Source organism: Lontra canadensis, unplaced genomic scaffold (genome assembly GCF_010015895.1).
Source record: "Lontra canadensis isolate GAN:19392208 unplaced genomic scaffold, GSC_riverotter_1.0 scaffold13, whole genome shotgun sequence".
NCBI classification, from domain to species: Eukaryota; Metazoa; Chordata; class Mammalia; order Carnivora; family Mustelidae; genus Lontra; species Lontra canadensis.
This window is the reverse complement of record NW_022631007.1, coordinates 10362088-10389325: the sequence shown is the minus strand read 5'-3', so window position 1 is coordinate 10389325 and position 27238 is coordinate 10362088. Positions and strand designations below refer to the sequence as shown.

At 44.0% G+C, this 27238-nt stretch overlaps 1 protein-coding gene across 1 annotated transcript in view; it reads right to left on the bottom strand.

The window, feature by feature from the left end:
- Nucleotides 1-13543, bottom strand: part of CAB39 (calcium binding protein 39) — an 82712-nt gene extending 69169 nt beyond the window's left edge. The window contains exon 1 of the mRNA XM_032857463.1: nt 13381-13543. The gene's annotated coding sequence lies outside the window, so the exon portion shown is untranslated. The remainder of the gene's footprint in view (nt 1-13380) is intronic.
- Nucleotides 13544-27238: the final 13695 nt, after the last annotated feature.

The following is a 27238-nucleotide window of genomic DNA, read 5'->3' as shown; positions in this document are numbered from 1 at the left end:
CCAACTCAAGGCAATGGAGTGAAAAGCCCTCTTGGTTCCTGAGGGACCAGGTAGCTGCTATGGCTCTGCAACTAGTGCCTCAAAACCAAGCAACTTGAGGATCTGACAGACAGCCTTGTGCCCTGAGCACCAAAAACTGAGGACAGGGGGTCAAGAAACAGCTAGTTTTGCAACGGCCAAATGTTAGATGACATAATTTATCATCCTAATCAGGACAATCTGGCAAATGAAGGGGGATGCGATGAATAATTAGGTAGGGACAAGAGGCATAAACCCGGACTTTCCCTGGCAAACAGGGCTTTTGGTCACCCATACCAAACTGTGGCTATCTTCCCTCCCCTATGACCAGCCAACTTTTCTATTTCATTTACCCTGAGGGCCAAGCACCCTCCACTTAAAGCAGAGCCACGTGGTCACCTGCACATAAATATTAGTGGTGATGAAAATCAGTCTCTCTTGGCAATATTTGGTTATTTCAAATCATTTAACATCTATAATTCACTGCATTTATAGAGGAATATGATCATGTCACAGATCCCTCCCACCTTAGGTGTTTCATTTTTTGTATAATGAGATTTTTCTGCTAATATTTTTATAACTGAATATTGCTAGAAAGAAAAAATGCTACAAATTTTTCATATCTTTATGCGGTATATGGTTCTCTTACTGGACTCTTACTTCCAGTTTTCAGTTGATTCTGTTGGTTTTCCTAGGTTTTATTGTAACATCATCTGCACATATTGTTATTTTCCACCATTTTTTCCTAATAGTTACATGTTTTATTTGATGTTTTCTTGTATTGGCCAGGGTGGTATAGAATATGAGAAGTGTTAGCGGGCATGCCTATTTCACTTTCTTATTTCAAGGGGGAATTCTACTACAGCTTTCCCGTTGGTAGGCTGTTTGCTGTTGGTTTAAGGCAGATACTCTTTTATCTCCTACCAGCTTTTAAAGGGCTCATAATCAAGAACTGGTCAAACAGCATTGTTATCTTGGCACACGAGGGGGCAATATGTACCGCTGTGAGACCCCAAGGGTTTGAAACCCCAGGCTCTGTGACTTACCACCAATTTATCCTGGGGCAGATTATTTTACCTCTTGATCTAAACTCCTTCATCTGCAAAATGAAGGTAATAATAACACCAATAACAACCTCTTTGTTGGGGTTATTGGGAAGATTAATTGAAATAATTAGAATGGCTGGCACACAGTAAATACCAAGTGTTACGTGTTATTTGCCCTCTTTAATTAAGAGAATTTCCTATTTAATTATTTGCTGATGTTTTACTTAGGATTTTCGTGACTACTTCCATAAATGAAACTGAAACATAGTATTCTTCCTTTGTAATGTCTTATCAGGTTGCTGTTCTTATATTCTATCAGGTTTCTAAGAGTTTTTGCTAGTTTTGAAACATAATTTTGTTACCTTTTGGTAGTCTAGGATCTAGAATAAATCAGTATTTATTGAAAAGTCTCTTTAAAGAGACTCTTTTTAAAAGTCCCTTTTTAAAAAGAACTTATAATTTCTCTATCATCCAGATCCAGACCTCCACTCACTTTTTTGGCTGGGAGGCAGGCCATGGCCTTTAAACTATGTAATACATTCCAGGATTAATAATCTGTTCAAGCGCTCCACTTCTTTTAAAAAAAAAAAATTATTTATTTGAGAGGAATAGAGAGAGAGAGAATGTACATGGGGCGAGGGGTGGGGGGAGAAGGAGGAAAGAGGAGGACAGAGAAAGAAGCAGACTCTACGCTGCACTTGGAGCCCCACATGGGGCTTGATCCCACAACCCTGAAATCACAACCTGAGCTGAAACTAAGAGTCAGACACTTAATCAACTGAGACACCCAGGCACCCCTTCAAGTGCTCCACTTTTTTTTTTAACACATTGCATTTTTTTTTAATTTTAAAGATTTTATTTGTTTGACAGAGAGAGAGATCACAAGTAGGCAAAGAGGCAGGCAGGCAGAGAGAGAGAGAGAGAGAGGAGGAAGCAGGCTCCCCACTGAGCAGAGAGCCTGATATGGGGCTTGATCCCAGGACCCTGAGATCACCCTGAGCCGAAGGCAGAGGCTTTAACCCACTGAGCCACCCAGGTGCCCCAAATGCTCCACTTCTTAAGATAGTTCTGAAAAGCAACCAGTTCCAATTTTATCATTAGATCTTTCAAAATTGTATATAACACACTCATTTAGACTCAGTTTTCTCTGCTCAATTCTTCCTGGATGTACTTCTCTGTCTTGCTCCTACTATTTCTTATTCCTTCCTCCTTTCAACAACAAAATCCTCTGTAAAAGATAGTTTTGCCCTTTCCACACACCTATGGGGTGTTTGCACACAGTATACTATGCCAGGCAGACTCATCTCTGTCTTCCTTCACCATATGTAAGTTTAAAAGTGGGCAGCCTTCCTAAGACAAACAAGAAAAAAATGAACATGCCTTACCCTCACTACCACCCCCATGAGGGTTTTACCTTGTGTGAAGAATGAATGTACTCTACTGTTCAGCCCTCTTCCCATCAACACAGGTTCTAATCACACACTACGTAGTGTTGAGGAAGAAAAGCAAGACTAGCTCTTAAGCAAATAAATGGGTATGACCAATTATGAAGAACAGAGATGAAAAATTTTAACAATATAAAGCTAGAAAACATTTACCATGCTGTGTGCACAAACCAGGAAGAAGTTAACAGTTCTAGTTCCTTTAAGTGCCTTGCCTACTTGAGAAGGCAAGGCACAGGATGTGGGCCATTCAATCTGTGACTAATTTGCTATATAGCATACTTAGGAAAAGCATATTATACAGCTTACATTCTAATGCAATGAACATAAGTAAAATAATCTTGTAAAAACATCAAAATAACTTCAAGTCCTAGCAAATATTCCAACTTACACACTTGAACATTTTTTATATAATCTCAAGTATGAATGAAACTATGAATCTTTACAGATACCTGTATCCTCTCTACATTCTTACCTAAGACACGGAGAATTCTATTACGAAAGGAAATAGTTACTAAACTATATCTGGTAGCTTCTAGAAATCAACACTTTGCTAAGGACTCACTCCCTTCTGGAGTATGTCCCAGCAATCAACATCAATTTCAGTCTCTATGATTTGTGGATTCCATCTTTCCCTTCTTTGGACAAACAATGCATCAGCATCTCTAATCTCCCTGCACAGCTCCCTCTCTTCACAGCTCCTCAAAGGTCACTGACAGCATATCAGTAATGTGAACATTCTCTCAGTGTCCTAGGACCTCACACACCCTGACCAGAAAACTGGACCTCATGTTTCTGTAACAGAAATTCCCTATGTTCCTGGATGATTCTATGTTCAGTACCTTGTGGTGGAAGCAAGAGTTTGGTGGGTTAAGACTGTACACTCTGGGACCAGGGTTTCAAATCTAGGTGTATGACTTCAGAGCAATTATCTAGCTTCTTTTTTCTGCATCTACTCACCCGAAAATACGGGAATGAAAATACGGTTATTATAGGATTAAATGAGGTCAAGATAGAGAGGCTTTCAACTTTATACCAGCCACTAACATATATATGATATGTTAGCGATTTTTAATTTTTTACTTCATTTTTTTGCTCATACACATAGAGAACCTTGAGGCTACCTCAACACTGAACTGGTATACCTCAACAATGACAAATGGAACCTCTCATTTCAGCAACCCCAGGCACTACTGAGGACAAGTGGGCAATAAAAGAGACAAACAGTTGGGGCGCATGGGGGCTCAGGTCATGATCCCAGGTCCTGGGATCGAGCCCCACAGTGGGCTCCCTGCTCAGCGGGAAGCCTGCTTCTCCCTCTCCCACTCTCCCTGCTTGTGTTCTGGCTTTCACTAGCTCTCTGTCAAGTAAATAAATAAAATGTTTTAAAAAGAGAGAGACAAACAGAGAAACATTTAATCAGGGACCGACAACACCAACATCTCAGTAGGTGAGGTAAATGAGACCAAGCTATGTTCAGGACAACAGTGAACAGTCTATAAACTGGATTTGGCCCCCACCATTGTTAATCTCCTCTAAAGGTCCCTTTTCTTTGGGTCAGGACACAAAATTAAACTCCCAATAGCAATATGAAATACTGAGAATGTGGGAATTTTAAAAACTGCAGAAATGAGCATAAAACAAGAAACAGCAACTTTTGCTTTGCCTTGTTCTTCTTTTAGTGAATTAAAACTATCAGAATGCCAAATTAATCACTGATGTAGGTATGTACATATCTGTACTTGATGACATTATAAAAGCAAGATTATTGGGCACCTGGGTGGCTCAGTGGGTTAAGCCGCTGCCTTCGGCTCAGGTCATGATCTCAGGGTCCTGGGATCGAGTCCCGCATCGGGCTCTCTGCTCAGCAGGGAGCCTGCTTCCCTCTCTCTCTGTGCCTGCTTCTCTACTTGTGATCTCTCTCTGTCAAATAAATAAATAAAATCTTTAAAAAAAAAAGCAAGATTATTCTAAATTTAAGATACTATTAAAAGAGAATAGTTTAAAAATATACAACAATATGGCATACAGATCACCAATTGTGAGTCCATTTGCAACTATGAGGCAAAACAATTTTAAGTGGGTTCTTTTGACTATTTTAAAACTATTCCAGAAGGCTGATATCCCAATGAATGACACATCTAGCTACAGATCAAAAAGAGTCCAGGTTCACTGAAGGCCACTTTAACACTTACAAAGGCTTAAAGTATTTTTGAAAATGTGTATGGTACAGCAGAGAGTCTTAGAGCCTCAGTTATCACAAAAGCTAAAATGGACTGGGCACTTAGAGCATATCAGACATGTTATGTAAAGCATTTCTCACTGAATTCTCACAAGTACTTTATGTGCAGGTTCTATTCTTGTTATTTTACAGATGAGAAAGCTGAGGCAAAATGGCATTAAATACCCACCCAACAAAACACCACCAGAATCTAAATGCAGGAATTCCAAGTCTAGAGCCCCTCTCCTTATCTAGCTGAGCTTTAGTTTTCTACCAGTCTCTCCAGGGCCTTCTCCCAATAGTACCTTAGGCATTTATAAACTCATGTAATCGCTCAGTGTTTCTCAAATTACATGGTGCATTGTTTTAGTTGCTCATTTCATTAAAAAATAAAGCAGGATGAAAACTATTTGAACACATCGTACACAGGAAGGCCCAAGTATTGTTTGGTGTAACTTCTCAGTTTTGACAGTGTGTTTATGTATGGTGCTGGGTCACTAATCAAAAATGTAATTTCTTACCATAGGTTGAAGTTAAAAAAAGAAAAAAAAAAAGGCTTGAAAAGCCACTTATCTGAAGTGTTCATTCTTTTACTTAACAAAACTGAAAATGAATTATTCCAACCTTTGTTGGATTTCAAACCTGACATAAGTAATCATCCCAATCAAAAATAAATGCTCTCTGAATTCCATACTATGTATGGATATTAAAAAGTCTGTAAATAAGATTTCTCAGAGTGCCAGGGTGGCTCAGTCGGTTAAGCCTCTGCCGTAGGCTCAGGTCATGGTCTCAGGGTCCTGGGATAGAGCCCTGCATCCAGCTCTCTCTCTGCTCAGCAGGGAGCCTGCTTCCTTCACAAGCCTGCCTCTCTGCCTCCTTGTGATCTCTCACTCTGTCAAATAAATAAGTAAAATCTTAAAAAAAAAAAAAAAGATTTCTCAAACTGTATTCCAGTAGAACCCCTTCAAGACTTTGGGGGGAGTGTTTCCTGAGTGGAGGGGGTGTTCTTGTGACCAAATAAACTTGGCAAATTGGGAAATACTGCACATTATATTTCCTTTCTGGACAGCCACAATGTACATTACTAAAAACTCTGACAAAGTCTGATGAAAAACAGTAACACAATCACTACCAAAAATTAAAATCTGATTAACAGTTTTTAACCCAATGTTTTCCCAAACTTAAATTTCATTCTGAAACTTCTCTCACCAACAGCCAATCTCTCATAAAACTAATGTTGTACAAAACAGAATTTGTGAAACACTGGTTTAAGTGAGCTCACCTGAAAAAGGGAGAGCCTAATAAGCTTCAGCTATTATAGTTTGTAAACCTTGAAATAAGCACAAATATAGCAGATATAAATAAAATACACAGAAAACAGTATTTTGGTTACTGTTTCATCTCTGCTGAGCCGTTTTATCAGAATATTACACACCTCTATCATTTAATAAGCATTTACAGAAACAAGTATTCTGATGTAAAAACACAAGGTGGGAGAAGAGGGAAGAGAAGAGATATGAAAAAAGATTTTAAATAAATTACTATCTATTTCAAGGATTTCAAAGATTTCAAATAAATTACTATCTACAGTACAAAACTTAGATACATAAGAAAAACTCACACATGAGCACAAGATGAATAGAGAATAAAACCATACTATACAGGGCCAAATGATCTGTAAAGGTCACATTGGTGACCTGAGTTCCATCTCCCAGTCTGGAGAATTCAGAAGTAAATGAACTGGCTGATAACATGCCAGCAGAGAGGGAAAGAGTTGTTTACCTAGCCTAGGAACTCTTTGCAACTGGCATATAGAATAGGACTCAGCATAATGGGCTATAAAAACTGCTTGTGGAACAAATTAACTCATAATAGATGTTTAGGAGTTATGAACGCTCAGGGGTGGCGAACAGCTGCCATCTCTTATCAGTGAGAGAACCTCAGCTGAAAATGACCCTATGATCCAAGCCAGCATATCTACTGGCAGATTAGAATCAATTACAGTCGATGAATACTTATCTTAAGCATGTTCTTCACGTCTTCAAATGTGATTCTACATTTTGGTCCTTTCCACTTTTCCACTCTTGTTGCCTTTGGTAATATTTTTCCTTTTCCCAAAACAAAGTTCTTAGAACTTCACAGCATATATACTCAAAAGCTGACAATGAGTTTGATGTAAAGCTTGAGGATTTCTTAATCATTAACTTGACTTACTAAGCTTGTACTTTACAAGCAGATAACATTTCATTCTTAACCATTTATTCCTAAGTACAAAAGCAGAAAATACATATTGTGATGTTACATTACCTGAAGCAGAGAGCTACCATATGGTGAACTAAGACCAGGCACCTGGCCAACCAGAAGAGAACAATGTTAAAGAATGGTTACATGCCATAAAGCCCTTGTAAAGAAACGGACTTAAGGACTACAGTCAAAAAGAGAGGTAGGTAGTACAAGGGGAAAAAAGAAAAGTCAGAAAAGTCTACACACAGGATCACTGAAAATAAGAGCAAAAGAAAGGGACTTCCTGTCTGGTCCCACTCTCATAATAATGGCATGACTGAAGCCCAAAGAGGTGGAGTGACTTGCCCAGAGTGAAATGATTAGTCACTGAGTCAGGCAGGACCCAGCCCAGGCCTTCCAAGCCCCAGGCTTCTGTGTTGCCCACTGTAACAAAGGCCTCCCATCTTCTCTACAAGACTAGTATGAAAAATAAACACTACCCACTGGTCTAACTAAAACTAGAAACCACTAATCAAATTACAGCTCTCAACAACCAGAGTATGTAGAACAAACCATCTCATTTTGTACTATAACATGGTTACTGTCTGGAAATCTACTAAAATCCTCATTAAGCTTTATTTACAAACCTCAATTCTGAAGTACTAAATCAAAATGGTCAGGAAAAAACCAAGACCCTATTAAGGAAAATAAAACTTAATACCATATTCCAAGGAGCACACATTTTAAAGTGAGGCAAATCTGGGTTCAAATCCCAGCTCAACTGTACAATGCCTGTGCAACCTTGGAAAAGGCCCTCCACTTTCATTTTCAATCTGGAATGATGCTAGAGAACTACCTACCTTAGAGGTCTGTCCAGCACTCCATAGTACTCAATGGTAATTTTCTCCCCCAATCTATTTTGGGTTTTTGTCTATTTCAACTTTTAACTTCATACAACCACCCCTAAGAAACTTGCCAGCTACATCAAAATGATAAACACGAATAAACACCTTTAAAAAAGGATTATGTGCCAAAGACCATTTAATATGTGAAAATAATCTTTGTAAATGTTAGTGTAAAGGTTCAAAAAAGACATTACTGCATAAAGTATAAAACTTAATTTCTTTCAAGCAAACTAGATAAAGAATGAAGAGAAGCAGGCTCTGAGATCAGTCCTGTGGCTAGTAAGTCACACGACCCTGAGCAGGTTGACTCCACTTTGTAGAAAGCCCCACCAGTTACAGCTCAAGGTTCATCACACACTGCCTAGTAACGGTGGACCTGTGCCCATCTGCAGAAATAGGGTCTCTAAAATTCTCACCTTTCTTCTCCCCTGAAACAGTCTGGCATCAGCAGGATCACAAAACTTACTATGTCCAGCACTTGGTATGTGCCAGGCCCTGTTCTGAGCATGTTAGATGTAGTAACTACTTTAATTCCGCTACAGTTTTCTCAGATATGGTGTATATCACACCTGTCCAAGAAATCCAAGCTACAGTGAAGTGGAGGAACTTGCCTAACATCATAGAGGCCACAGGACGGTGAGGGTTCAACAATCCAGGGAGTCTGCTAGTGCTTTAAAGCACTAGTAACAATGCCACTCAGAAGTCAATAAATCCCAGAGTGGGCCTTAACTACAGACATGTAGAAAGAAATGTATTTCTTCTTTGTGCCCAAATACAGCTCATACATAATGCACTGTGGAGGGAGAGAACCATGAGTGACGTGTTCACAGTTCCTTGTAGGAGATCAAGCTACAGTTTGTTAGACCAAGTTATAAAATAGCAACTTAAGATCAAGCTACAAAAGGTATATTTTGTTTCCTGAACATTTTATTAAAATAATCCAAGTGTTGTGATGTTTTTATTATCATACCTCCTTCGTCCTCAAGGAGTGATCTGATGTATAATGTTCCCAAGTAATAATTACATAAAACCAGACTGCTACTAAACACTAGTTAACTAGACTTTCTCCGTCTTTATAATCACGCATATGAAAATGCGGATATACATATAAACAAGCAAACCCAAACCTACAACACTGTACTTTGAGTATCAAAATCTCAAGTTAGACACACTGTATCATGTGAACAGGTGTGTGCTGGACACTGCCTACATAAATGGCCAGGCGGTCTTTACCTCCCTCCTTTGGGGCCACTTCACACCTGACTGACCTCCTGCAATTCCCTGCATGCCAATCTTCCTTCCTCTGCCAGTTTACCACCACAGCTGCTAATAAAGCACAATTCTGCCATCCCCTCACCCCTTCTAAAAGCACAGTGGAGCCAGGAGGTTCAGTACGGTAGAGAATCATACCTACATATATGCACACACATAAATCCCAAATAAAATGCTAACGGCAACAACCTGTTAACCTTTATTTCATTACTATCAGTCCGGCATCTGTCACCCATCTTGCAGTAACTCTTCTCACCATCCTGGAAAGGCCTGAGAAGCAGACGTGGACTTGGAACAAACATTTAACATTTACCGGTCTACTCAGTAGTCTGGTCTACTCCCACAACTGCTGGTAGTAGAAATGTTTGCCTCACTTTGCTCCGCCATCATACTCTGGACTGATAAAGGCAGTGACTAAGGTCCAGTCGGATAGCATCAGAATGATGAGACAACAGAGGAAGAACTCCCATACAGCTCACTTTCTTCTTTAATTAAGGGTGGCCCCAACACCAGTCTTCTTTCTAGTAAAAACCAAACTACAGACTGATGACTAAATTGCTATGCAATTTTTAGGCTACTTGACTTAATCTGTGCTCATACAAATACAAGATCTTTACATCTTTAGAAATAATAAAACAAGTCCCAAGCAACCTAACCTGATAGAGGTGGAATGTGATTTTCTTTCCCACAATTTTATGACACAACAAAGTTTTACCAACATTTTTGCTGTTATCCATACTAATCCACCTAACACATTCCTAGTTCTGGAACACCAGACAACATCCACAAAATAAAATTCCTAGTTAAAAGGAGCAGTGGAAAAGGAGAAAGTATTTTGTAAAATAGAAACACCACCAGGAAGGTAACCAGAAGATACTATCTGAAGAGAAATTCTACCCTATAGTGGATTTTATATTTTTTGTGCTGGAGGTAGATGTGGATTTATGTCTGTATTTTTATGGCAGATGGCAAAGCTGTGACTAATCAATAATCAATCCCTCCTGTAAAAAATACTCTAGGGAGAGCATGGTAGTAATTACAGAAATCTGTAAACTACAAAAGATGGTCAAGGAAAAAACTTTAAATATTCAAAAATTATAAAGGATGCTTTGTGGTATATACATTTGCAATATAAAAATAAAGATTCAAATAAAACCAAATGATAAAGCTAAACCCCATACCTACATTAGACTTTCCTAACTACTCTTTTACACTAACTTTATGAAAATTTATACAATCTAACTCAACATCTCACTTTATATCGCATTAGAAACAGAAACAGAGAATTAATACATTTAGAATGTAAAGCAAAAGGAAAAAAAAACAACTGGTTTAAGCAAGAACCTGCAGTCTAAAATGCTAATGAACTAAAGTGAACTGTCTTGAAATGGAAAAAAAAAAGTCCCTTTTATTATAGTAGCAAATTATTTCACCAGATTCTGTATTTTACTAATGAACACCAACATAAAAACTACATGTAGCCTGCATCTTTGTGACGTCATGATCAAAAAGTATTAACCTATATAGATAGCCCTGGTATAAAGACTATTTTTTAGAGGTGGGAGGGCAGGGAGGGTAAGGTGGGATGGGGAGGTGTATCACTGGGTATGGGAGATACTACACCAGATAAGAAAATCTTTTTAAAAAGTACATCTACTTGGGGCGTCTGGGTGGCTCAGTTGTAAATGTCTGCCTTCGGCTCAGGTCATGCTCCCAGGGGTCCTGAGATCGAGCCCCCCTCCCACCCCCCCAGCATCGCATACAGCTCCCTGGTCAACAGGAAGCCTGCTTCTCCCCTCTCTCACTCCCCCTGCTTGTGTTCCCCTCTCTCGCCATGTCTCCCTCTGTCAAATAAATAAAATCTTTAAAAAACAATGTACATCTACTCATATAGCAGAGATGTGTGATCTCTTCCATATCTGATGACAACACCCCCCCCCCGAATAATAAAGCCTCTCATCAATCAGCAATAGGATCTAAATCCTACAAATAATAAATATACTTCAAACAAGGCACCTTTAGAAACAGTTCAGCCAGGGCGCCTGGGTGGCTCAGTGGTTAAGCCACTGCCTTAGGCTCAGGTCGTGATCCTGGAATCCCTGGATCGAGCCCTGCATCAGCCTCCCAGCTCCCCGCGGGGAATCTGCTTCTCCCTCTGACCTTCTCCCCTCTCATGCTCTCTCTCACTCTCTCTCTCAAATAAAAAAGCAAATAAATACACCTTTAAAAAAAAAGTTCAGCCCACAGCAGCAGTTATTAAACATGACTACTGCATGTTATCGGAGATAAATGCAACCTTTTAGAAAAAAGGAATACACTTAAAACTTCCCTTACTTGGGTAAAAATATTTTACATAAAGAGTAAGATGTAATAATGACAAAAAACTTGAATAAAATTTATATATATATATACATATATATATGCAGCTTTTATTTCATCATGCAAGGAAAAAATAAGTATAAGAAGACTGAAAAGGAAATATGCAAAACCAAATCTAAGTGGTAAGATTACAGAAGATAATTTTTAAAAATTTTCCAGTACCTCTTGCACTTTATAAATTTTTTAACTGAAAAAAGTTGACATTCACTCATCATATAAACAAACAACAAACAAGTGTTTATGAAACTAACATGGGTTCTGGGCTGCTTCCACAAATCATATATTCTAGACTTTGAGTAAAGCTAATTATCTTCTAGTAATTGGGGAAAAATGTACAAAATCAAGCTAGATTTTCACTTCTCACTCTCCCATATTTATGTAACTGAAAATAAAGAAATGTTTACCTTTCTGTAAGTTTCTATGTCCAACTTGCCATCCCAGAATGCTAGTAACAATCTGATTGTTTAAAATCATCAATTTAGACTGCTTTACAAAATGCCATTTCGAAGAAGTTATGATCAACTCAGTAATTCCAAAGTGTAGCCAGCTAATACACCGTGGGAGAAGTTTTGATGCATTTTAGTGACCCGCACCAACAGAATTGCCTTATGTGCAAAGAGCTTATTTTAAACGCATCTTTCCATTACCTCTTAAGAGCATGATATCTAAATGAAGCTTTTTGCAAAAGGTACTTTGCTTAGCCTGGACATGAATTTATTTGTAGCTGTCAAAATCTATCTCAAACTGCATTATATTCAAGGCACAGAACGTCAACTCTTCACTGGGCCTCCTTCTCTTTCTTTCACAGGACGCCCTTAATATCTCCTAGCTTACATTTCCGGGCTCATGAGTCACTGAGTAATGAGCTCTAAGTTTACCTTAGAATGCCACTCAAATAGCTCCTCTACAATATTCAAGGGTCTGGCCCCCCAATACCTCTGTAGCCTACCCTTAACTCCCCAACATGGCCACAGAAAACTGAATTATCCACTATTTCTAGACTATGCCTTTTTATCTTTGTCCTCTAGTTTGCTGTCCCTCCTCATACCGTCTCTTCCCCATCCGTCCTCTCCCAAACCCCACCGGGCCTTCAAGACCCAGCTTGGCACCGCCTCGCCCAGGAAGCCTTCCAGATCTCTGCTAGGCGGAAGTGATCGATCGGTACGGTCATCCCCGGGTGTCTTTCTAGCACTTTGTAGTTCTTTCACAGGACTTATCACCTCTTTCCTGGTATCGAGGTTATTTGCGTACTGGTCTTATCTCCCACACCAGAGCGTAAGCTCCTCGGGGGAGGGGACCTTGGGCCCCGGTTCCCCTTCGAACCCCTCTGGCGCGGACCGAGCATAGCGCCCGCACGCAGTGCAGAGCTCGGCTTGGTTCAACCGAACTCGGGAACGCTCCGGCCGCACAATTCCTAACCAGAAGTCAGTTAGGCATTTTCCCCAAATGAAGATCACAAAAGATGCTGCCTGCCTCCCCACAGCAGGAAGTTTACCAGGGGCCAGGAGTGAGGCGGCCAGAGCCGTGTGCTATGGGAGTGACAGCTGGCCCGACCCGCAACTCCCTGCTCACCCGACTCCGGCCGCGTACGCCCCCAATCGCCAGCCCTGCCAGAGAACCGCGAGGGGTGGCAGGGGAGCACCGGGCGTCCAGAGCCCCGGCCGCAGGCCGCTGGGCGCCGCGCCGGAGGGGACTAGGAGGGAAGGCTCCGCAAAGGGCCCGGCCCGGGCCGAGCCGAGCCGAGCCGAGCAGGGAGGCGCCGCCTCCGCCACCGGAGAAAATGGAGGCAGCCCGGGGGCCGGTGACGGGCCGGGGCAGGCGGAAGCCGGGCGGACGTCTGCGCCGCGAGCAGGGCCGGGCTGGGGGTCACTCACCGGGCTGGGCCGGGCGGCTCCCTCTCTGCCTCCGCGTCGTCGCCGTCCCCGTCCTCGGCCGCCGCCGCCTCGGGCTGCTCGCTGGGTCCCCGCGGCGCGGCTCGGGCGCTCGGCCCCTCCGTTGTCTTCCGCCTGCTCCTGCTCCCGGTGACCGACTCCCGCGGCTGTGGCTGCGCGGGCGGACGGCGGCCAAGGGGCTCCCGCGGCGGCCGCTGCACTGCTGCGCTCACTCGCTTGGGCTACGGCTGCGGCTGCTGCTGCGGGACCAAGCGCCGCCTTCGCCTTTGCCGGCTGCTGGAAGATCAGTCTCTCCCAGGCCTCGCCGCTCCCCGCTCCCGGCCCGAGCCCGGCTTTGACGTACGCACTGCGCAGCCGCGGAGGGCGCGACGTCGGGCGGTGCCGCAACGACCCCTGCGGCCTCGGGCGCGCCCTAGCGGCCGGGCGGACTCGCGACAGCGGAGTCCGCGCCTAGGCCGAAGCGGGAGGGGACGCAGAGAAAAAGCAGCACCCGAGCATGGGAAGGTATGTATGGGGGGGCGGGGTGTTCTTTCACCTGCCGCTTCAGTGTTGGTGCTCAGCCTTTCTCGGCTGTCTCAGCACTCTTCCTGGAAGAATCCTACGTCCGCTTTCTACGACCACTTCCTCAACCGTTAACAAAGCTTTATTTTTTCTAAATGCCAGGGGCCCACTTTGTGTAGACAGAGTCTTTCATACTTGCGAGGGACAGGTAACTCTCATGTAGTATCCTCTGAGCCAGAGTGCAGAGAGTGATGGAATGATCCAGATTAATAGGACTCAACAGTCTGAATTTAAACTCCAGCTCCACGATGTGGTCTCCAATGGATTATTTCATGTCCCTGTGACGGGTTTCCTTTACACACACACACACACACACACACACACACACACACACACACAAAACGTATAGCAACACAGGACGATAGGCTTATGAGGATGAACGAAATAATGCATCGCAAAGCTCTGGCAGCAGAGTCCGCTACGTAGAAATGCCATGCATATATATTTTTGTTTCACTCTGTTGCTTTGGTTTAATTTGTAATTGAACCGGGTATTTTCGAGCATCTCCTGTGTGCCGCTATTCTAGGCGGCAGGACCGTGAACAAAGCAGTCCCCGCTCCTGAGACATGCCAATAAATAAACCAACACATATAGGACATTGGGTGGTTTCTGGTGCTATGGAGACAAACAGCACAGACTAAGGAGGGAAGAGAAGGGAAGACACTGTTAGTTACAGCGCTCCTACGGGGAGCAGCTACGTGAAGAAAGCAGGTTGTGAGCTTTCTATATGGAAAGGCAGAGGGAACAGCAAGGATGAAGGCCCTGAGATGGGACACCAGGAAGCCCAACAAGGCAAGCACACTGAGGGAGGGGAGAGGGGAAAATAGGAGGAGAGAAGGGGGAACCAAACAGAACAAAGTGAGGACTTTGGTTTTCACTCTGCATGAGATGGGAAGCTATTTGGAGGGTTTCAAGCAGAGAAAGGCCGTGGTCTGAGCCTTCAAAAAAGGCTGTAAAGACCATCCTGAACGGCCTGTGGGTTTCAGCCAAGATACTGATTAGAAGGCCTTTGAAATAATCCCGTCAAGAGAAGACAGGCTCAGCCCTGGGTGGTAACGGTGGAAGAGGAAAGAAGTGGTTAGGTTTTAGACACATTGAAAAGGTAGAGCTTACAGATTTTTGCTGATTTCCAAACTTTTTTGGTTTTTGGCTTTTCAAGCAATTGGAAGATACAGTTGGTGAAATGAAGATTTAAACAGAAGCAGAAAGGAAGGGAGGAACTCTATACATCTGGGGCCATATTAAGTTTGAGCTGCCTGTTAGAAACCCAACTAGGAAACTGGATATAGAAATCTGGGGTGTGGGGGAGAGGTCCAGGCTGGAGATAGAACTTTGGGAGCCTGCAGAATAGGTAAAATCTCAGGACTCAGTGAGGTCATTTAGGGAGTATTAGTGAAGTGTGGGGGCCGGGGATGAGCCTGAGACTCCCTGATATTGAGAGGTCAGACAGGAAGATAACAAGGACCCAGCAAAAGATTCTGAGGAAAGGAGCCAGGGTGGCAGTGAGAAGAAAGCATCACATGCTGGAAGACCAAGGATGGAGGATGGACTCGTGCCACCAAATGAAGCCAGTAGTTCAAGTAAGGCTAGTGTTGGTAATTGGACATTGGTGTCAGTTACCACATAGGTAACTAGTAGCCTTGGTAAGTGCCATTGAAATAGAGGTGGGTGGGAAAACCTGCTTGGCATGGTCTCTAGAAAGAATGAGACCTAGAAAGAATGGGGCTCTAGAAAGAGACCATGACCACTTTTTCATGAAGTTTTGCTCTAAAGGGGAGCAGAATCAGGGTGACAGTTGGAGGGGAATATAGGGTCAAAGCAGATTTTTGTTTTGCTTCATTTGTTTTGTTTTTAGAATGGAAGTGCCAATGTGAACAATTTAGTAGCAAGGAAAAATTCGATAATGAAGGTATGTGGGGCAGAGGGACATTTTCTGGAAAGCCATCCTTGAGTGAGCAAGAAGAGAAGGCAAGGGTACTAGGGTACCTCAGGTACCAGCAAGGCTGATGTTCACAGACAGTAACAGAGGGCAGGCAAGGTGTGGGCATAGAGACAGGGAACCTGATGGATGAGGTACCAGAATGTGGGGACTTGTCCTTCTGAGAGCTTCTATTTTCTTAGGGAAACAGGAAGCAAGGTCATCAGTTTGGAGTGTGGAGAGGGAAGAGGTGTCAGAAACTTGAGGGAAGAGGAGAAGGTGTAAAGAAGGATCAGTCAGCAGGGTGGTTCTGTTTTCACTGGCCACATTTGGCTGAGCAGGTGCAGGCAAAGGAAGGTGGGGAGTAGGATTCCACCAGGGTTATTTTTGTGGAGAGAGAAAGGGAAAGGAAGGAGAGGTATGTATATGCAAGGAAGTAATATTGTACAATGACCAGCTGTTGAATCCAAGCCAGATGAGAGGGGGTGGTGAGCCAATTGGGCTGACAGGAGGTGGGGGCAGTGGTAGAGGAGAGTCCCTGTAAACCTGCTGGAATCCATGGAATGATGGGCAGAAATTGTTGGAATCAGCACAGGAAGGGGGGGTGAGCTGGAAAGAAAGAGGTGCTGGTGGTGGGAGAGGCAGGTTGCTTGCAGTGAGATTATGTGAGGCATGGTTCTCAGTAAATGCAAGGCCTGGGGCAGCTTCTCAGACCATGATGTCCACGGGCATTCTGGGAAGATCTTGTCGAAATGCGGTTACTGATGGCATTGGCCTGTGGCGGGGGGGGGGGTGGTGGTCCATGATCCCACATTTCCAACAAGTTAGGGTGGGATGGGGAGGATGCTGATTAGTCTTACTCTTATTAGTAGCCTTGATACCAAACCTCAGTTAATCTAGTACACACACACACACACACACACAGAAAACTAGACTAACCTTGTTAGTGAACAGGTACAAGAAATGGCAGCACGTTAAAAGTAAAGTCCACCCTAACCAAGGACAGTTTATGCCAAGCATATTAGAAGCTCATTAGAAGAACCATAGCTGTTGAGGGGCTGTCTCTGCTCAGAGAGACATAAGCTGACAAGAAATCCAGAGCAAGCCTTGGACTTGGGGAGTGCCTGATTCCTGGAGCTGTCTCTTTGCTTTTCTCTGGTAATGGCGGAAGGGAGGTGCCCGGCAGTCTCAAGTGTGAGGACTACACGTTTTATCTAAGTTTGAAACTTTGTTTAATAAGGACTTTACCCCACAGCAATGTGTGTGTGTGTGTGTGTGTGTGTGTGTCTGTGTTTGTGTGTGTGTTTAAAGCCAAGAGTTCCTTTTAATTGTAGGCCCAAAGGGAAAAGGAAGCCTTTAGTGTGCTCAATTTCCACAAAAACAACTGAGGAACCAATTTCCCAAAAAAATAAAAGAATGCATGGAGTTGATAATCCCCTATGCAGGGGTTTGATTCCTTTGTTTTAAGGGTCAGATCAGGATTCCAGATTAATCTCTTAACTGGGATAAAGCCACTGCAATGGCAAGATAGCAGAAATTTCTGGAGCCAGGGTTTGTAACAAATTCTGAAGCCCAGTGGAAGGCGTCATGACATTTGACTGCTTGAATTTATGCTGGGAGACACCCTCTGTGTCCTTCTATGGAGCCTTCTGGAAAGCCCTTTCTACTAATGTATTTCTTTGTAGGCACAACCTCTTTCTGGGAAATTCCTCTACCCCTTCATCTTGAAACCCCCTTCACAGAGGGTCTCCCCCACCCCCACCTTCTAGTGCAGCATCCGTAGATCTCAGGGTCCTAAGACGGGGCCCTCATGTTTAAGGAAAACCAATCAGTGATGGTCCTGTGTAAATGTCTTGTCACTTTCATTTCCTTTCCTCTCCTCCACTGAAGTTGGATCATCAGAGGAAGACACCTCCCTCCCTTCATCACACCATCTGTGAAAGGACTTTGAAGCCTGACTCACGGCTTCCTCTCCACCCCACCCAGTGCCTGACTTCTCTCGGGCAACATTAGTGCCACTCATCTAATATGTTGGACCATAGTTCCCTCATATCATCCTCCCTGATGACCTTCACTTCCTTTCCACTTCATCAGCCACTTAATTGGCCCTACCCTGGTCTCTGCAGTGGCCAGACTCTACCTTTGAAGCTTGACATTTGTGACTTTCCTGGGTAACTGCTTCTCCCATGCACCTACCCTCTCCACTCCCTCAGACCCACCAGACCTGCTCTAAATTTCATTGAAACCTTATTTATTCAACAGATACTTTTTGAAAGCACATAATTACTGGACATAAGCAGTGGTAATGAGACGTTGAACAACGCAGAGTCCCTGCTGTCAATGATCTTGGAGTCCGGGAGAGACACACAAGTAAACAGGCAGTTACAGAAGGCTGAGACATGGGGCATGAGTAAGAGTTAGGCCATTGAAGATGGAGATAAATGTTTGGGAAAATCATGCAAATACCATAAAAACAGGAAAGCATGGTAAATTTAGGGAAGTGCATGGGAGTAGCTCAGATATAGAGCTTAGTTTTAAAAGAGAAATTTGTTTTAAAGATTTTTATTTATTCAACAGAGAGAGAGAGAGATCACAAGTAAGCAGAGAGGCAGGCAGAGAGAGAGGAGCAAGCAGGCTCCCCACTGAGCAGAGAGCCCGACGCAGGGCTTTGATCCTAGGACACTGAGACTATGACCTGAGCCAAAGGCAGAGGCTTAACCCACTGAGCAACCCAGGCGCCCCAGAAGAGAAATTTTTTATTGCTATTTTTTCCTCCACTTTATTGAGAAATTATTGACACATAACATATGAAGTTTAAGGTGCACAGTGTGATGATTAGACACATGTGTATTGCAAAATGGCTACCACAATACAGTTAATGAACATCTTTTACCTCGAATAATGATTTGTGTGTGTGATGACAACATTTAAGACCTAGTCTCTTGAAAACTTTCAAGTATATATGTATAATACAGTATTGTTAATTATGGTCACCATGCTGCACATTAGAACACCAGATCTTGTCTATCTTGTAGGTGGGAGTTTGTATCCTTTGACCATCTCTCCACTTCCCCCATCCAAAACCCCTGGCAACCATCATTCTACTCTCTATTTCAAAGGGCTCAGCCATTTAAGATTCTGCATTTAAGTGAGAACATACAGTATTTGCCTTTCTCTGCCTATTTAATTTAGTGGAGGACCCTTGAGGTCCATCCATGTTGTTACAAGTGGCAGAATTTGAGGAGGGAAGTTGGCACCAGATAAAGTTGGAAAGATAATCAAAGGTCCACAGGACAGCTAAGTAGGCTGGGTTTCAACAGGAAGGCAGTGGGGGTGAGTTGGGAGGAGTGGGCACTGAGACTTGAAGCCATGGAATGGTGAGCTCAGATTTGTACTTCTCAGAAACAACACTCTGACCCTCTGCACACTGCGGATGGGAAGAAGGCCAGATTGGAGGTAGTGGGATCAGTAGGAGGCTGTTTTCATCCTGGCGAGGGAAAAACGGGGCATCAGCTCAGATGGTGGCAGGGGCCCTGGAGGGGAATGAATCAGTTAGAAAAAAAATAGTTTTTAGAAGGTGGTACTTGGTGACTTGATGGATATAGATGGGGAGACCATAGGATGAAAAGCAGGCTTTTGACATGAGCACCTGGTTAGACAGTAGGGCTATTTGCTCAGATGGACACCATCTAGGAGCCATCAGAGGATAGGAGGAAAATGACAAGCACATTTCCAGAGAGAGGCTAGGCAACAGTCCAGAGCTACTGGGGGATCAAGTAATACAAGGCATCAGTTGGATGTGGCAATGGGAGGGGCTCTTGGTGACCTTGGAGAGAGCTCTACCAGTGGAGGGATGGGTGAAGAGACCTGCAGATGGCAGTGGGTTTAAGGTGTGAAGAAGAGATAAAGTATGGGAGTAATAAGCACAGGTAGCACTTCTAAGACAGGAAGGTGGAGAAGAAGGGCTGGTCAAGTGAGGGCCTGAGTGGAGCAGAGATGAGCATGTTTAAATGCTGATGGGAAGGAACCACTAAAGAGGAAGCTAAAAGTGCAAGAAGGAGAAATTATCAGATACCTTGAGGTCCTTCCATTGTGAAGAGGCTTTATGGGCACACAGAAGGGAGGCTTCTTCTTTGCCATAGAGAAAAAAGAGGAGAGAGGTCTAGGGAAAGGATGGCTGAGTGAAATAAGGGGGAATTTTGGGAACTAAGCTATGCAGGATGTGTTTTGTTAAGGAAAAAGAGTGGTTTTGTCCTAAAGGAAAACGGCTGGTTTGTTTGAATGAGAAACAAGAAAGCATAACATATAACTGGAATGGATATTGAAAGTTTTTTTTATTAACATATAATGTATATTTTCCACAGGGGTGGATATTGAAAGTTATAGAAGGTTCTAGAAAAGAGAATTTTATCTGTTATGGTTAAAGCTGGCTGGATGGATTTATTTATAAGATTTTCAAAAAGAGCTTTGGCATCCAGTAGGGTTGATGGGAAACTAGAATTTGGTTTCCTCTGTTAAAGTGAGAAAATTATTGGTCTGCCGTTCATAAGAAGTTTGTGGTAGATCAAACAATGGCCCCCTAATGATGGCCACAACCCAATCCCTGGAACCCATGAATATGCTATTTTACATGGCAAAAGGAATTTTGCAGATTGAATTGAGGACCTTGAGATGGGGGAGATTATCCTGGACCACCCCCTGGGCTCAGTGTAATCACAAGGGTCCTTACAAGAGAGAGGCAGGAGAGTCAGAATGAGGAAAAGGCCATATAACAATGGAAGCAAAAGGACATTGAAAGATAAAGTGCTGCTGACTTTGAAGATGGAGGAAGTGGCCTTGAGCCAGGAGTGAAAAAGACCACTCAATGGTGGAAAAGGCAAGGAAATAGATTGTCTCCTAAAGGCTTCAAGAAGAACTCTCTGCTGACATCTTAACTTTTGAGACTGATTGTGGACTTCTGACCTCTAGAACTGTAACATAATATATTTATGTTGTTTTAAGCTCTTTAATTTGCAGTAATTTGTTGGAGCAGCAATAGGAAACAAATACGAGGTTGTTAGATGATTCTTTACCTTCTGCGTAGTTTGCCTAGGTAACAAAGATTGTGTGCTTTACCAGAACCTTCTATGGTTTATGCTGACTTTCTGATGACCTTGATTATGTAAAAAAGAATAAAATTCTCTCTCTTGAGAAGGAGCTATGATTCTTTACAATCATGTTACCCTTTCTGTTTATTTTTTAAATCCTTTATTGTCACTTTAAATAAGTAGCCAAGTACTATTTCTCAGGAATGGGGGTTCCTGCCTTATTCAGTTATTCAAATCTCCTGACAACTTTTGATGTTTTGCCTGCCCCCAAATTGATCCTGAGTGATAGCTTTTGCACCTACCACTGTCTTTGAGATTTCCCAAAGGAAAAACCATGATTTGTTCTTTCATTTTGTAAGAAGAGAAATGCTAAGAAATATTTGGGTTTATCTAACAGTTGCTATTGATGAGTTGTGTAGGAAGAGATGGGACCTAGCCTGTCCCAGGTTAAGTAGGTAATAGGTAGTTGCATTCAGATTTCCAGAACTGTGCGTTGTGTGGGAAATTGCCAGAGCTTTGCCGATGCCCTCACTGGCCCTGACATTTCTTGGCACTGCTGTAGCTGAGAGTAGCCAACCGTAGTAGATGTTGTCAGTCAGAAAGTCAGCAGGGTCTCCAAATGGTAACTCACTTACAACTTCCTTCATTTGAATCTAACATCTTCTGGGTGGGGGGGCAGTTTTTCCTCTGGATGTTCTATCACCTAACTGTGGGGTTATATTCATATGTACATATTTAGAACTTATTCTGGGAATGCTTGGGTGGCTCAGTCGGTTAAGCATCTGCCTTTATAAGTTAGGTATAATATCTGCTCCTCTTTGAAAATAGAGTTAGTCACGGTGTTAATATTTTGTCTACAAGGCTTTCTGAATCAAGTTTATTTTTTAATATTATTAATAACCTTGTAAATGACCAAATGTCCTTGTCAGTTGTCCTGCTTCTGTTATGAACACCCAAGAGATCTTACACTTTAGAAAATTGTCAGTGGGGCGCCTGGGTGGCTCAGTCGGTTAAACCTCTGCCTTCCGCTCAGGTCATGATCTCAGGGTCCTGGGATCGAGCCCCGAATTGGGCTCCCTGCTCAGTGGGGAACCTGCTTCTCCCTCTGCCTCTGCTGTGCCCCTGCTTGTGTTCTCTCTCTTTCTCAACAAGATAAAATCTTTTAAAAAAGATTTTTAAAAATATATTTTAGTATTTGACAGAGAGAGAGCGAGAGAGGGAACATAAGCAGGGGGAGTGGGAGAGGGAAAAGCCGGCCTCGGGCCAGCAGGGAGCCTGATGTGGGGCTTGTTCCCAGGACCCTGGGATCACAACCTGAGCTGAAGGTAGACGCTTAATGACTGAGCCACCCAGGCACCCCTCAAATAAATAAAATCTTAATTTTTTTTAAACAGAAAATTGTCAGTAATAGGTTAACCACAGCCATTTTATTTTGTCATGTGCAGATAGTTTTTTTGTTTTCCTCTGATGCTTCCCCGAAAGCACGGGCAGTCAGCCACAGACTAGAGCGATTGTCACTGAAGCACGCTCGATTGCCTTGCAGCTGGCCTTTCCCCCAGAATCTGAAGAAGCTCTGTGAGCTGAAGCCCCATAACTTGCCATTAACCTCAAGGGACCCAGCACTGCAGCAGACCATGCATGGGCTAGAATTCTCCCTGAACCAGCTGCTGCTGGGTCACTAGGGAAGTCTGACAAAATGCTTGGGTCACACGTGCTTTTGAAGACTTTGGACAATGCCACCAAGAGCATGGCCATCTTAGCGTCAACAACTCAGTGATATTGCTGGATTTTTCTTCTGTGGACCTCTAGAATCCACTGGACTGGTTAATTCTCAAGGTTCAACTCCTGGCTCCTTACTCTGATACAACTACTATAGCATTATTTCTCTATTTCGGGCATCCCTCTTTTAAGATGCCGATCCTTAGGACCTTAAAACCACCGACCTTTGCCCCACTTCTTAAGAGATGGCTCACCAATTTTGCAGGAATGACACCAGCGAGAATCCTGGAGGGACTATTTCCTAAAAGGCCTTGCTTTATCCCACTCAGGAAGTGTAATGACCACCTCTGAGTTATTCAGTAACAATATTCTTGAACAAAATGTGGTTCTGACAGTGTTGAACTTCATCTGAGCCCTGTGCAGCCTCAACCATGAAAGCTCCCCTCCCCTACTTTGTGGTGGAAATGGAAATGGAAAACCAGCTAACCACAAAGGACCACACCGCCCTGCTTGTTTCCAAGAGAGCTCTCATCTCCATCCTTTCTTGTGACTCCCATAAGACTCCAAGATTGCCCCCTTGTTTACCCACCTCTGTAAAATTCCAGGCCTCCTTCCTTTTCTTTGAGGTGTTCTTCACTAACGTGCTTTTTACCGAAATAGCCAGAATAAAGAAGTCTCTTCTTAAACAATTTTTAAAGGATTTTATTTATTTATTTGAGACAGAAAGATACAGAGGGAGAGAGAGAGAGAGAGAGAGAGATCGAGCATGAGCAAGGGGAGATACAGAGAGATAGGGAGAAGCAGACTCCCTGCTGAGCCAGGAGCCTGATGTGGGGCTCGATCCCAGAATGCTGGGATCATGACCTGAGCCGAAGGCAGACGCTTAACCAACTGAGCCATGCAGGCACCCCAAAGCTCTCTTCTTAATTTTCAGGTGAATTTTGTCTGTCGCAGCTCCAGGGAGGACCCCCACTTTGGTGGCGGCCAGTGCATCACCCCTGATTGTCCTCCTGAGGCAAAACCACATGCACCCTGAGGCTCTGTTCAGCTCCCCCGTGACTTAACCCTGTGGGCATCCACCTTTCAACAGCTCAAAACATGAGTGAACTGAGAGAAGGACATGTGGCCCCAGATACCTTGGGTCCTGGTGGAGTTGTGGAAGGGGGACAGGAAGAAATCAGTCTGACATCTTCCTGAGCTCAGCCAGGCATAGATACACTCCCAAAACAGGAAATGCTATTGTGACATCTGAGGTCCCAGCCCAGAAAGGTGCCGGGCAGAGCACAGGTGTCACTCAGGTCTGGGGAGCTGTCCGAGTGGCCACTATGAAGGTCAAGGGTGAGCCTGAAAGTTAGAAATGCCAGGGGCCAGCTCTATAAGCTGGGGTGGGGGTGGAGAGGGGAGGCCCCAAAGAGAGAAAGTCCAGGGGATAAGACTGGCCAAAAAATAAAAATTTAAAAAAAGAATAAATAAAATGTAAGCCTTTAGCCAACCCTGACCCCTCTCATTCCTCTTCTTGTTGGGGGAGTGTGGGGGTAGGCAGGGAAGGCTCCACTTCTCTGGGTAGAATGTGCAGAGTCAGGGGTGTCTGAAGGCAGCATGTGACAGGAGCCGCTGCCTCTGCAACTTTACAGCAACCAGAAAGTGGCCTTACCAACTGCAGCAGGGACATGTCACCGAGAAGGGTGAGACATCCAGATGATGCCACCATTGTGCAATCATCTCTCTTGTAGCCTGAAGGCTCTAGACATTTGTGGTAGGTTTTCCTCTGACGTGCCAGAGTCTGATTCCCCTGAGTGAAGCAAGCATGTCTGGAGTGAGGTCCCGGGGGCCAGTGATAACTGGGGGGTCCCCGGGAATTCTCAGGGTCCTTGCACATTCTCTGTGTTGTCCTCCAGTGGAGTGTGGTCCCTGGGACTGGGGAGACATTTCACAGTGCTGGAAATTGGAACTTCCTGTGCAAAGTGTGTGTTCTGGGTCATATAAAGACTGACAAAGTCAGAAAACTCATCAGAGGCAGAGAATAGGTCATGTCTGACGTGTAGGCAGTGGTCATATTAAAAATATTTAACGACTAGAACTATACAAGCACCTACCGAGCAGGATGGATTCTGGCTGAAAATCAGCTCTGCGTATAGCACTGTAGGACTTATTTTTAGGCTTACTTTTTTAAAACAAAAACAAGGGACAGAAAAATGGATTGGGTGCATATTAAGCTTTGAACTATGCCTCCAGAATTGAGGTGCCAACTGAGGCCCAGTGGGTTAGAACCTGACCTTGGTGAGTAGTGACTATGATGGCTGGAAGCGGAACTGGTCCAGGAGATCACACTTGTCGTCTTGATGATGACATCCATAACACCAGCAATTCAAGAGGCCAAGACCATCGCAGAGTCCAGCTTTTCAGGGGGTCCTGATATCTGAGATGGATAAAGAAAGCTTCAGGGTCTTTCTGAGCCTCACCTTGACTTTGAAGCATGTTCTGCCAGAAGACCTGATATCTGGATCCTTCTGTGTTGGCATCCTGGCAGCAAGCCATACCTGTGCTCTGGCTTTTCTTCAGGGAACATGCTGGAGAGGTCTCCATGGTAGAGCAAGTCTCCCCTATTCTCTGCACCCCCAGGACTTGGTCCAGGGGCTGCCAACTGCAAGTCTTTTGCTGGTGTCTGATCATAGCTACAATTTTTTTCATAATAGAGGATCTTCCTCAAGTTAGGGTGCCCTCAGTGGCTGCTATGGTTTGGGATGGTATGACATGGTTTTTGTTGAGTGGTTACCTAGGCTAGTTGTTTGAAAATGCCAATCACTGAAGGTCAAGTGTCTACTCCAAGTGGCCAGAACTGAGTTTGCCTGTCAGAGTTCTTTCAATCCACAGCGGTTAGACTTCAAGGCCCACCAATGCCTGTTTCCATTGAGTTCGTCTCTCCAAGCCATGAAGCCCCAGGACATGGATTGGCTTCACACAGAACTGGAGTCTATGAAAAATAGGCATAAGAGCAGAAGTTTCCTAGCAACATGGTGGGCCCCTATACATGGTTGGGAGGCTTCTACATCAGGCATACATGGGTGGGCTGAGTTAGGATAGCTTTGGATGAGGGCAGTAGCGAGCAAATCCATGGTTTCCTGAGGAATTTTTGCTCACTTTGGGGTCCAAATAATAGTCCTTTCATGTAGAAGGGGTCCATTGACAAGGTGGTAATGGAAAAGTGAGTTTTGGGATACCTACAGTAAACAGAAAATTTTTATTATTCAAATAGGTTTGCTGATTACAGAAACCTGGTCAAGTTAACCTCAAGTATTTTGAATATATATATGGGGGAGGGGAGGCCAGCCAAGGGTTTGCGGTTAGGTGGGGTTTCCAGCAGGGTTTTTGGGTAGCAGTTGAGGAGCTGGTGGGCACACTCTTAGCAGTGGGGGCAGGGGGCAGTAGCTGGGACTCATCTGTGCTGGCTGGCTGTCCATACTGGTATGGGACCAGAGTTCAGAAGGCTCTTTGACCACTGCAATCTGTCATGACAAAGATGATAGTACCTGCAATCCCATAGGTAGCCAGATCCTCTCTGCCTGGGGTTTTAAGGGTGGAGGGTTGGGTCTTAATTTCTGGTGAATGATATTATCCTTGAGGGGCTGGCAGGGGTAGATGCAAAGGAGCATCTCTTAAGCTGAGGAATGTGCCATGCATGGTTCCCATCCCTTGGATGGTTTGCCCATTTGGTGGTGAGGATGTGTGAGTGTGAAATGCACACAGGTGAATGAGCCTGTGTGAGCATAAGTGTGAATGTGTGTACCTGTGAGGGAGGTATGGCAAGAGGACTGCCTATAATACCTACATAGGAAGCCACTGACCCACCTCAGGCAGTGTACATGCTGAGCTGGTCAGGAAGGCAGGAAGAGGGAGGGCTCTATTAACCCATTGTCTTCTGCCCAGTTCATTCCTTACCAAAAAAAAAAAAAAAAAAAAAAGAGTTTGGGGTGCCAGGTGGGATAAGCCCCAGCCAGTAGGGGCATCCCTGACCTCCCACAGAAGGGTGATCAGTGACCTCTGCCAGTGTGTGCAGTGGCTTACCTTCTGGAAGAAGTGAAAGGATCTGGGGACCAGGACCATCCAGGCCGACACTCCAGCAGCAGCCTTGGCGGGAGTTCAGCCTTCTCGAGATTCTGCTACAGTGGAAGAGAGCCCGGGGAAGCTGCCAGTCACTGTGGCTTAGTCCCACTCCTTCCAGAAAGGATTGTTCAGACCTAGAATGGTGCAGAAGATAGGCTCTTTCCAGTCCAAGCATAGCCTGGATGACAGCACTCCATGGCACGTGCCCGAGTTGGTGCAGCTAGGACACAGCGGATGGACTTGGCACTTGGCCTCCACTCGCCAGCAGGGACCCCCAAGGAGGAGCTGCAGTATCTCCAGCTATTTTAGGATCAAGCAGAAGATGCTATTTGTACTGTCACAGTGTCTGAGGAACGGTACATAAGGCACATAAAATGTGCTGGAGATGGCCCAGATCAGATTTATCAAACTGAAGCTTGATTTCTTCGCTGAGGATCCGTGTCTGTAGTCA